The sequence below is a fragment of the Rhinatrema bivittatum genome, chromosome 9 (assembly GCF_901001135.1).
Source record: "Rhinatrema bivittatum chromosome 9, aRhiBiv1.1, whole genome shotgun sequence".
Classification (NCBI taxonomy): Eukaryota; Metazoa; Chordata; class Amphibia; order Gymnophiona; family Rhinatrematidae; genus Rhinatrema; species Rhinatrema bivittatum.
This window is the reverse complement of record NC_042623.1, coordinates 125,573,590-125,585,758: the sequence shown is the minus strand read 5'-3', so window position 1 is coordinate 125,585,758 and position 12,169 is coordinate 125,573,590. Positions and strand designations below refer to the sequence as shown.

Sequence of the window (12,169 nt, the reverse complement as noted above, 5' to 3'; positions counted from 1 at the left end):
TTAGTTTTGTGTGTGTGTGCTGGTTTCTTTTCATTTATTTAAAACAAAGTAAATCCTGAAAGATGGTCATGTACCCCCCCCCCCCCCCTAAAATGACTACTTCTGGGCCCCCCTACCAAACCATCTTACAAAACAGGGCACGAGCAATCTCTGATTCTTCCTGGTCCACTGGTTCTGCAATTACAAATAGTGTCTGTGAACCAAGGTTGGTGCCATTTTAAGTTTTTTCTGTACAAAATGGCAAGGAGGTAATTGGCACCATTTTGTATGGCAAAATTTACAATGTCACTGGCCAGGGCTAGGTTGCTACAACTTTGTATGGAAGAAATTTTAAAATGATGCCAGCCTTGGTCTGCTGGTGCCATTCTTAATTGCAGTACTGGTGGGGAAGGATTGAGTGGAGATCGCTTCTGCCCTGTGAAGAATAGCTTGGTAAGAGGGCAGGGAAGAGGATAGGAGTGCTTGGGAATCAAGATTGAGGGCTCAACAGGCTTTTTTTGACTGCATTGTGGGGGTTGAGGTGGTTTATTTTTTTTTTGTTTTTTTTAATGAAAAGAAAAAAGGAAACATCTTTTGTTTCAGACAAATGCAGATCTCTGAATGCGCAGGGGATTAAACACACACATTTGATATACATATTCCTAGAAGCATTCCAGGGGAGGTCTAAATCAGGTGAGGCATATAGTTTGGCTGAAAAAAAAAGTACCCACAGAAAGAGGAGGCACAAATCTGTGGTTCTTTTTTTCCTTGGGCAATTTTCAAAGGGAAAGTACGTACACATTAGTTAGGGATGTACACACTGAACATTTGTTTGCTCTTTGGGGGAAGGTTTTAACTATTTTTTTATGTTTATTTTTATTTCCGTTTTTTCTGTGTTATTGGCAAATAGCATGCAATAAAACCTGACCACTAGACTTGACCCCCACAGACTATATGTACTTCAAAAATAAAAAAGATCCCTAGGCTTGCTTACAAATTACCCCATCTGTGGAGTCCATAGCAGGCAGGAGCTTCTGACCTGCCAGGGATTATTCCAAAAGCATCCCTGTGTATTTTTTAACATTGCGGATAGAGTAAGATCCTTGGTGTTCTGGAGGGGGTTGTTGGCAAGCCTAGGGAGGGAAGGAGAGAAGTGTCCCCTTTCTACATATGTAGTGAGCGAGATGGGATTTCCTCTTGGAAATGTAATGAAAACCAAATTTTGTTTAATATGAATTCACATCCCTAGTAGTTTGAAAATAAGTGCAAAACCTATGGATAAAAGTACCCATGGACTTTGCATTAAAACGTATTGTGTTAAATTGCTCCCAAAGGAGAAGAAAAAGTATAGTGCTATAAGCAGTAAAACACATTTATAGGGTGCAGAAAGGAAAGTTGTCTGGTTCAGGATCTGTTCTGTATTGTACAGAGTCAGGTTTTGTTTCTGGCATGGTTGCAGGATATTTTTGTAGAAATTTTGATGTTCCACCCTATACCAAGAATGGCCTCATGGCAGATTATAACAATTTGTCAGACAATTGCATTAAAAACAACTGAATAGTTGGAATAACATTGGGAACCCAGTGACTATATAACTTCCGATTTAAGATTGGTAAATTTGGTCAAGGAATTGAGGATCTCTGCTGGGAAGACCTGGCTGATAAAACCTATTTTGCTGCTAAAGTTGTTTCTCCTGTTTTTTCCCCAGGATTATACAGAGTGTTTGTTTTTTTTCCTGCTCATACATTTATGGGCAGTCTTTGATTTTTCTCTTTTAGTCTTTGGGAAATGTGCAGCTCTGATACCTTTTTATATTTTGCATAGTATTGGAGGTAATGCATTTCTGTTCCTCTTTCACCAGTGTTGCACTACAGGCAGAATTTTGGTTACTTGGTGTCTCGGTGTCCTTTCAGATTCAGGAAACTTTATTGGAATCACAATTTGTATGTGTGTAAAAGTTAAAAAAAAAAAAAAAAAAAGGCAGATATCTTATCCACTTACTGGCTGATGCAATATAGCGCACTTCACTTAGTGCACACGTTTATGCACAGTTGGATGCACTAGACTAGCACCTGATGCAACAAGGAGATTAGTACATCCTAAATGCTTGCCCATACAAATACATAACTGATAATGCTCATCACATGTAAATTCTATGTAGATGAGGCTATTAGCTATTAACCCCCCTCCCCCCAATGCATAAAATTGCTGGGTGCCCAACATGCAATTTTTAATGTGGCAAATTCAACTCCGGCCCCCAAAGCTGCCCTTTTGTGGATTGCAAACTGGTTAAAAGACAGGAAACAGTAGTATTAAATAGTCTGTTTCACAGTAGAAAAAGGTAAACAGTGGAGTGCCTCAGGGATCTGTACTTGGACTGGTGATTTTTAATATATTTATAAATGATCTGGAAAGAAGTATGACAAGTGAGGTGATCAGATTTGCAGATGACACCTTATTCAGAGTAGTTAAATTGCAAGCAGATTGTGATAAATTGCAGTAGGACCTTGCAAGACTGGAATATTGGACGTCCATCTGGCAGATGAATTATGTGGACAAGTGCAAAGTGATGCATATAAGGAAAATAGTCTATGTTGTAGCTACACAATGTTAGGTTCCATTTTAGGAGTTACCATGCAAGTAAAAGATCTGGGTGTCATAATTATTACATTGAAATCATCAGCTCAGGGTGTTATGGCAGTCAGAAAATCAAACTATATTGTGAAGGGAATAGCAAATAAAATGGAGGATATCATAATGCCTCTATAATCACTCAATGATTAGACCGCATCTTGAATACTGTGTACAATTCTGGTCGCCATATCTCAAAGATATAGTTGCATTAAAGAAAGTACAAAGAAGGATGAACAAAATGATAAAGGGCATGGAACATCTCCCCTTTTGAGGAAAGGCTAAAAGAGTTAGAGCCTGGAGAAGACGGCTGAGGGGGGATATGATAGAGATCTATAAAATCATGAAAGGACTTGAACAGATAAAGGTGAAATTATTTATTCTTTCAGATAATACAAGGACTAGGGGGCACTCCATGAAGTTAGCAAGTAGCACATTTAAAACAATTTTGGGGAAAATTCTTTCACTCAATGCACATTTAAGCTCTGGGATTCATCGCCAGAGGATGTGGTTAAGGCAGCTAGTGTAGCTGGATTTAAAAAAAGGTTTGGATAAGTTCCTGGAGAAGTCCATAAAACTACTATTTAATCAATAAGGAATAGCCACTTCTTGTTGCCAGCATTAGTAGTATGGGATCGATTTTTATTTTTATTTTTTATGTTTGGGTACTTGTGACTTGGATTTGCCACTGTTAGGGACAGGATACTGGGCTTGATGGACCCTTGGTCTGACCTGGTATGGCATATCTTATGTTCTTGTTATGAAAAAACTTCCCTTAACCAACGAGAGTAATTATGTCAAAGACGTTGATTTCCAAATTACACCCGACTCAATGCTCCGAGAGAGATATTTTAAAACATTCCAATTTTTTAACTTATTAAACTTTCTACTGTTTATATTTTGAATTTTTAACACTCCACGGATGAGTATTTTCGCTCAATATTTTTACCGCTTTGGGGTTATCTTTAATCATTGGTCCTAATTCCTTAATTTTTATAAAAAATCCAGTGGGGTGTTTTTTTTTTTTTTTTTAAACCTTTTATGAAAAATTCTTAATGCATTACATTTTTTTGAAAATTGAAATACTTCCCCCTTCAGTGAGAGTTTGCAGTCCTGTGTCCAGTCCAACATGATATCATGATTTTTGCATCTCGCTTTGTCAGGAACCCTCTGGATTCAAATTGTCAGTGAAGAGTTATATTTTAATTCCTCTGAATTCTCTTCTGAAAGAATGACATTAACATGAGCATCTCATGCCCTGGGAATAATATACCAACTCATTGCTTAAGGCCGCCATCATTCACATTTGCGCCGCCTGGAGACGAACCTTTCCCAGATCGAGTCTATTTAAATGTTTCATGCACATGCTTATACATTAGCAATTGGCTGACAGGTCCCCACACAGCTATCAACTAAGGCGTAAATTAAATTGAAAATATTCACATGAACAAAGTCCATTCAATCTTCCTATTTAACCCTTTTTGGAGAAACTGATTGTAGTTGAAAAATCCATCTTTGTTCATGCTGCTTCAACTTCCTGACACGGTCCCCTCCTCTCCAATGCGAGGGTATAATTTCTAATACTGTCCACTGTATGTCTTCAAAACCATGGTGTATTCGATGAAATGTGCAACTAAAGGAGCCTCTGTTTTCAGACAACTCCTATGTTCAATTAGTCTGGTCCTATTCAACCATTTTGTCATCCCCACATAAATCAATTTGCAAGGGCAAAAAATTGCATATATTGCAAAACTAGTTTGGCACGTGATGTTACCTTGTAATGCAACCTGTTGACCAGTAGATAATTTAATAGTTGTCTGTGGAGATTTCAGTGAACAAAGTGAGCATTCTGAACATTGTTTTGTTGACTGAACTGACATAGAGGGATTATTACGGCTTACATGCACTACAGGATCTCTGATGTTGAATCCCCCTTGAAAAAGCGATCCGTATTGAGTCCTTAAATAAGGGGTGAATTTCTTGAAGGATATTCCAGTGATTACGGATAGCGTGACTGATAGGGGTAGATGTCAACGTGTGCCTTAATACCAGGGTTTGCAGGCTCGAATCCCCCTCAGATGTTCTTTTTATAAATAAATAGTTTGTTATCATAAAGAGCATGGCGATAAGCTGCTTTTACACATGACATCGGGTAACTCCTTAGTAGAAATTGCTCTGCCATTAATTTTATTTATTTAAGTGTTTGTATACCGCTTTTACAAATAAACTGTAAACAGTTTTGATTAAATTTTAAAACAAACCTAATCTGCTTGAATTAAAACAATAAAAATGTGTTTAGCTTGAATTTTTTAAAATCTGCTTTTTCTGTACATAACCGCCGAAGTCGTAGGAAATGACCTACGGGTACATTTTTCTTAAAATTGACTGGATGAAAGCTGTCATAACAGATTATTATTCCGTTCATTTTCCTTGCGGTATATACTTGTGCTTAACCCGGTGCCCTGTTTGGAAATCAAGATGTCTTCCAAACAGTGTTCTCTCATCACTGAGTGCCAAGTAGTGGTGGGCATCATCTCAATGAACAAGATACACTATATTTTTTTTTAATTGAATGTTGCATCCTTTTTGTGGCTGTCTGGTAATGGAGAGAGCTACTAACCTTGTTATGGAGTATACAGTAAAAGGCAGACCTTCCCTTTTCCTATGTGACATGTATGGGAAAGATGATTAAAAAAAATACTACCCACTAATGTGTGTTAACCACATTTATTGGAGCATAATACTTATTGTACATTTTGTTATGGCCTTAGTCGCCTGGGTTCTTGCCTTTATAACCCCCTTTTTGGCAGGGGTCACCTTTTGGCAGCTGCGAGTGTGGTGGCAGACTCTTCTGCAGCCCTGGAACAGATAAAAACCAGAGGTCACACCAGTCTGGGGACCAGCAAAAGCTGGGAGACCCAAGGGGAGACTTGCGCGCACACACAAACAGCTGTCCACAACAAGATGGTGTTCCAGAAGAAGAGAATTTATTTTAGAAGTCAGTCTAAGCGGAGGTCTGAAGGGTTTGCTCCCTTGGAGACACTGCGAGATTTATTCTTTGCTAATCAGAAATGCTGATTTGCCTCACATGACATGCTGTATACCTTCCTAAGAGCTCATGGACAATTTTGTCATCAAACCCAGGATAAATAAAGCAAAGCAGCAAGTGGTTGTAAAGTCACAGAACCTGGAAGACAAGATGGCACCGGAATGAAGTACTAGTGCAGAGGGGCTATCTGTGCCTGTGCTTAGGGAGTTGACACAGGCTATCTCTGCAGCTGTGATGGACGAGCTACAGAAGTTGCAATCATCTGCAGACAAACTTTGGGAGAAGGTAGACAACATTCATACCTCTGTCACGAATTTGGTACAGACTGGAGACAACTGTTTCAGTAATATAGCTGCAAGCAAAATGTGAAGCACTAGAAAATAAAATGGAGCCTGAGAACAGGGTACTGGGCATGCCGGAATCTGTGCAAGGGGAAGCTCTGCTCATGTTCTCTGCATCCTGGCTCCCTGAGGCCCTTGGCATAGACTGCACCAAAAAGCCAATCTTGCTGGGTGGGGTGTTTAATAACAGACCACAGCAAGCCGTCATAAAGTATTTGAACTTTATTGATAAAACTAAAATCCTTGCTGCATACCATAAAGTAAGAGACCTGCAATATGACGACAACAGATGGCTGGTGTTTGCTGATTGCGATGCCAGCACTTTTGCAGCAAAAAAAGAAATGACATTATTGTACACTTTTTTTTTTTTCAACAAAGGAATCAAATTTTCTCTCCAGTTCCTGCCAAGCTACAAGCATTTCATAATTGGGAAACGAGTGTTCATGCAAGGAACGGAAGCCAGAGCATTCTTTGAGCGGCTGAATAACGAAGAGGCTTAAAGAAGGCTCTGTTTGGTCTGGGTGACCTTAGTTTAGTGAAGTGTGTCAGCGGCATGCTTTGCCGTGGAACTGTGCAATGAGAAGCGGATTTTGGCCATTTTTTTTTTTTTTTTTTGCATAAGCTGTTTGTAGATCTTAGACTCATGGGCTTTACACTGGGCCAGTTTTTCAGCCTATATGGACCTGTTTTAAAATGTGGTCATATGCTTTAATAGAATATTGCAAATTGACAGTTGGAGTTGCTGATTTCAGAGGGGTGTTGCCCAAAAAGTCTTCAGCATTTTGCTTTTTCTTTTTATAATTACTATGTTCTCCATTTGTCTCTGGGAGATCCTCCTGTATTAAGAGGAGTGCATTTGGAGTGGTGAAGACATAAGGAAGAAGAAATCTTTGCAGTGATTTCAGAAGGTACCCTTTCATGAGGATTTTGGACTTTCCTACCTTCACATTCTTATGAATCATTCCCCTGCAATTAGATGACAGGGGCAGAGCCAGTACTAATTTTTTTTTTTTTCCTTCCCTGTGCGAACAATTACTATGCTGCCTCCTCTTTCCCCTCCTCCCCCCCCCCCCCCCCCCCCCCAAATTCATTCATTCTCTGTCCTGGGCCCAGTTCCCTTCAGTGATACAAGCTTTAAAAACACGCGCACACGAACCCATGGCTGGTGCACATCGCCCTCCCTGCCCAATTGTACACACACAGTTAAGAGCTATGCATTTATATTTTACATGAAAATATTAAAGTACAGTATTCTGAGGTAAAAATCACTTACATTATATTTATATGCCCTGCTGTGATGCCAAACAGAAATCCCTGCAAAAAAAGACACCTGGAACTCCTATGGTATTAGGCCTATTGTGTTGGGTGTGGGCTTGATCCTCCGAAAGTCCTAAAACACTAATACACTTCCTATTAGGAGAATGCCTCACCTCAGTCACACATGCAGAACATAAACAGACCCTCACCAAATACAGAAAAGAGCAACCATAAAGTAGAAATTTAAACTTGCAGAGAAAAACTGAACTGGAAACTGCAATAAGCCAGACATTCTATGCAGTGCAAAATGAAAAAAAAAAAAATCACCATTCCTCAAACATAAAACAAAATCAAGAAAAAAAAATACATACAAAAAACATACTATAAAAAAAAAGCTGATGAATAAAAAAAATCAAATAACTAAAAACTCATACGTTTTTTTTTTTGTTTTTTTTTTTTAATGTCCCAAACACCAGTAAAATATTTTAAAACAAACACAGCAAATAACACCTGAAAAATAGAACTCTAAAGAGTTTTAAAAATTCATGCTCTCATACCTGGAAACTTTTGATTTCCACTCACCCTGGGATTGTCAAGTAGTGTGAGTGGAATGCACAAACTTTCTTCTTTCTTACACACACACTCACACACTTGCTCCCTCTCAGGCAAACCTGCAGGTATCTCCAGCTGTTCTTTGGTATCTATCTAAGTTCTAGCACCAAAAGTGTTTGAATACCAAGGGGCCAGGAGTGGAGGAGGAGCTGCCAAATGGGCTGCTTCTGCTGTGACCTCCTGTTTCTGCCACCAGTGGGATCAGGTCCACAGACAGCAGCACGGGCTTCTCCCTGCTTCTGATGATGTGCCACCCTGTGCAATTGCAAAGGGATATGTTTTGGATATGACTGTGGAATGATTAGAATTGTGTGTCACTGTAGTTTGTGGGGTGGGTGGTTGTGTTTTGTTTTTTGTGTGGTGGGTTGGGTTTTTTGTTGGTTTTTTTTTTAAAGATTTCTTCTCATGTTAATGTGTTACTTTGACCTCTGAGATTTCTTAACAAAATGGGGCACCTAGGCTGGAGGGACCTGCCTTATGAGGTAAGATTGTATTCTGTAAACTTGATGCAGTTAAGAATTAATGCCTAAAATCACAATATGTACACTGAATGTAGATGGCTTGCAGTACCCTATTAAAAGAAGAAAAGTGCTTAGGGATCTTCATAGACAGGTAAACTTTGGCTTTTTACAAGAGACTCATCTAGAAGACCAGGAGCACCTGACATTACAGCATGAATGGGTGGGTAAGTGTTATCTTTTTCCTTTAGTCAGAAGGATGTAGCCATAGTGATCCACAAAAATGTTGATTTTTGTCAGATTGCATCACTGATTCTAATGACAGATTTGTCATTGTTATAGGAATGCTGCAAGGGTTGAAGGTACTGTTAACACTTATGCAACTAATCAGTATTCCCATTCTTTCTATACTTCTTTGCTAACTTAATTGGTCTGTGTCTACCCCCATCATCTGTGATTCGTCTTAGTCAACTAGGGATTTGTCCTTTGGCTACCAGGATCCTCCTATTGTGGAATGCACTACCATTTAATATTCATTCAGAAGCAAAATATGTAAAGTTTAGAAAAGCAGTAAAAACTTTTATCTTGTAACAACTAGGTGACCAAAGTTGTGTTTTTTTTAAGTTTTAGTATATCATTTGTGATTATTTAATTTTAGTTTAAATCTTGTATCTTTTGGATTCTTTTCTTTTTAATTTATACTGTATTTCCTTTTGGTTTATATTTTGATAATACATTTTGATTTATTGTACCCTGCTTGCTTCATTTTTAATAATAAAAGTAATATTGAAATCATCTCCTAGGATGATGGAATATCCTCCCCACATGTTGACAATCCCCTTGTGGATTGCAAGCCATCTAAGCCCCCCCCCCCCCCCCAATAAAAAAAAATCTAATGGATGTGGGAGAGTAGGGTTTGTGTGTCAGGAATTGTAGTTAATTGATGTCTTGCGTACTTTACATGTAGAAGATGAAGAATTTACTCACTTCTTGCATGTACGTAATATCTGTACCAGAACTGATTAAACTTTAATTTCAGAACATCTTTTCAGCAAGCTCTTATAGTAGCATTTCTGTTTAATTTTCTATTGATAATGATTACAGCATTACATTGGAACTAAGGTCTGGGGTGACAAAGTAGGCAATGAAAAATGCCTCCATTTCTTTGAGGATAAATCATTTGCAAGTTTAAGAAACAAACGGAGGAAGTAGTCTGAATTTAACAATATGCCAGATATTGATCTGATAGTTTATTGGAATGCGTTGAAAGCTGTGATGCGGGGTTGCATCATCACATATCAAGCCAGTAAAAAGAGAGGAGCAAATCTAAGAGTTTTTTTTTTTTTTTTTTTTTTATCTAAAAAAAAAAAAAAAGCGGAGCTAAGAAGCATACATATGAAGGAGTTGACTCAAATTTCTAAGGAAAAGCTAATGCTTCTTAGGGAAGAATTGAACTCCAGATTGACAAGTATGGCACAAGAAAACCTAATATATTATAAATTCAGATTATATCAATAGGGCAACAAAGTGGGAAAACTGCTCTTGAGATTGGTTGTCTAATCTGAGACTCAAGGACATAGCCACACCAGTTATGAATCTGTTGTATATGGATACTCCCATATTGCAAGTTTTTGAAAACATTTATTAAAATTGTATACAGTGGGTGAACCCTCAAAGAGATCAAAGTTCAAAAAGTTAGAAAATATATTGAGAAATACAGTCCAGCACTTAATATCAAAGGCAGCTTCTCAGTCAAATCACAAAACCTTCACAGATGTTATTCATAGTTTAGTCCCATCACGGCAACAGAAAATCACCTGGATATTTTCCCCTCTCCAGCTGTCCACCAAGGACTCTAGCTCTTCCTTAAGACCCACAGAAGAACACAGGAATCTTTCCCTTCTTACAACCCTTCTGTGTAGGGAAGCCCACAGTTGTAGAACTGGTGTCCCCTGGACATGAGGTCCTTATTCTTTTTTGTGACACCCCCCCTCCCCCCAGTTATACTGGAGGGCTTTCTCTACTGCTCCTCCAGCAAACTTCCTTAGCCACTATCTGGCCTTCAAGGCTAGTATCTGAGATTGTAAAATCCATAGCCTCAAAAATTTGACAACTCCTCTCCAGTATTTGTAGAAGCCCCTTTATGTCCTCATATCACACATCTCCTTTGGAAGGCATCCACCATCACTCAACACTAGAAACCTCTGTGAACCTCCTATCACTAGAAAGTTCTACATTTTGATGATTAGCCCCTTTCTAGTGAACCCAGACAGGGGGTCATATGTTCCTTTATCAACCAATTTAACCATTACTATTGAAAATATGTGCCACACATTATTCTGCATGTATCAGAGGATCCAAAAATACTTGAAGAAACCAACAAAAAATAAGATAATAATCAAGATAATGCCTCCACAGCTTTTGTCTCCTGGAATAAAATAGTCAATGAAATAGCAGATAAACTAAGCCTAGGCCAGACATAAAATGTTCCAAAAAGAACAAGACTTTTATGCCAAACAGATTAATGGTGTAATATATTCAATTCCAAATTACTCTTCGAAACAAGTTAAAAACTTAATCAAGGACCTATCTTCCTCCATTTCAAACTATGACTTTTCAAAAGAATTCTTGCAATGAATATACCACTTCTTTGTTAGATAAAATCAGTAGTTTTAAAAATACAATTCTCCTCCTGCTCGCCAACAAAAGAACCTGAAGAAAAACATGGACAAGCAAAATGGAACAAATTTGACATAGTATCTAAACTCGAAATTAAACAAATCCATTACAAAAACTAAGCCTGCTTTCCACCCACTGGACCCAATCCCTGCAAGTTCCCTGAAAATAGTACACAGTATAATCACTCCAACATTCACAACCAAATCAACCACTCATGATCAGAAGGATTGGCCCCTGCTGGGGCAAAACAAGCAGTAATTTAAACCAATCCTAAAAAATACAACTGGCAGAATTGACGACTGGGACAGTTATCGACCGATATCCAACTTGCCTTTTATTGCAAAAGTCCTAGAAAAAGCAGTGTTATCTTAATTAGAAAATCACCTAGAAGTCAATATTCTATATTCAAATCAATTTGGATTCAGAAAACATCGTTCAACAGAAACTTTACTCATTCCTTTAACAGACCCTCTACTACAGGGGCTTGACAATGATGAATCTTATATCCTGGTACTAATTAACTTAACAGCAGCCTTCGACACTGTGGACCATGCCACCAGTCAAAAAATTGAAATAGAAGGAAATGTTATCAAATGGTTCTCTTCCTATTAGATTGCCCAGTCTGATTTGGAATGTCCTATCGCATATCTTGACACCTTTACAATCGATACAGGTGTCCCCCAGAGTTCAGCACTTTCGGCAACACTATTCAACATTTTATTTGCTGTCTCTCTGTACAGTACTAGTGGAGCTAGGAATCAACTTCTTATAGGCAGATGACATACAATTCTACATCCCATTCAACAAATAGTTTGAAAAAACTGCATTAACTCTGTCTACATACATGAAGGCAATACAATAAGAACTATCCCAGCTGAAACTAACACTAAATACAAAAGAACTGAAATCGTATGGTTAAGGAGAAACCTCCTCTATAGTCAAACCGCCACCCCTAGAACTGGGTAATTTTAACGTTACACCTTCAGATCAAGTACAGGACCTAGGAATACAAATTGATGAGAACTCTACAATGAAAAAACACAAACCGATTTAAACAGGATACTCCAAGCTAAGAATATTACATCAGTTGAAACAATTACTAACTTTACAGAACTTCTGCACAGTTTTATAACATGGGCGTCCAGGACATCACTCGCTCGCAT

General features: G+C 38.3%; 1 protein-coding gene across 1 annotated transcript in view; it reads left to right on the top strand.

Moving 5' to 3' along the window:
• Positions 1-12,169, top strand: part of LOC115099566 (wee1-like protein kinase 2) — a 135,755-nt gene that overhangs the window by 11,585 nt on the left and 112,001 nt on the right.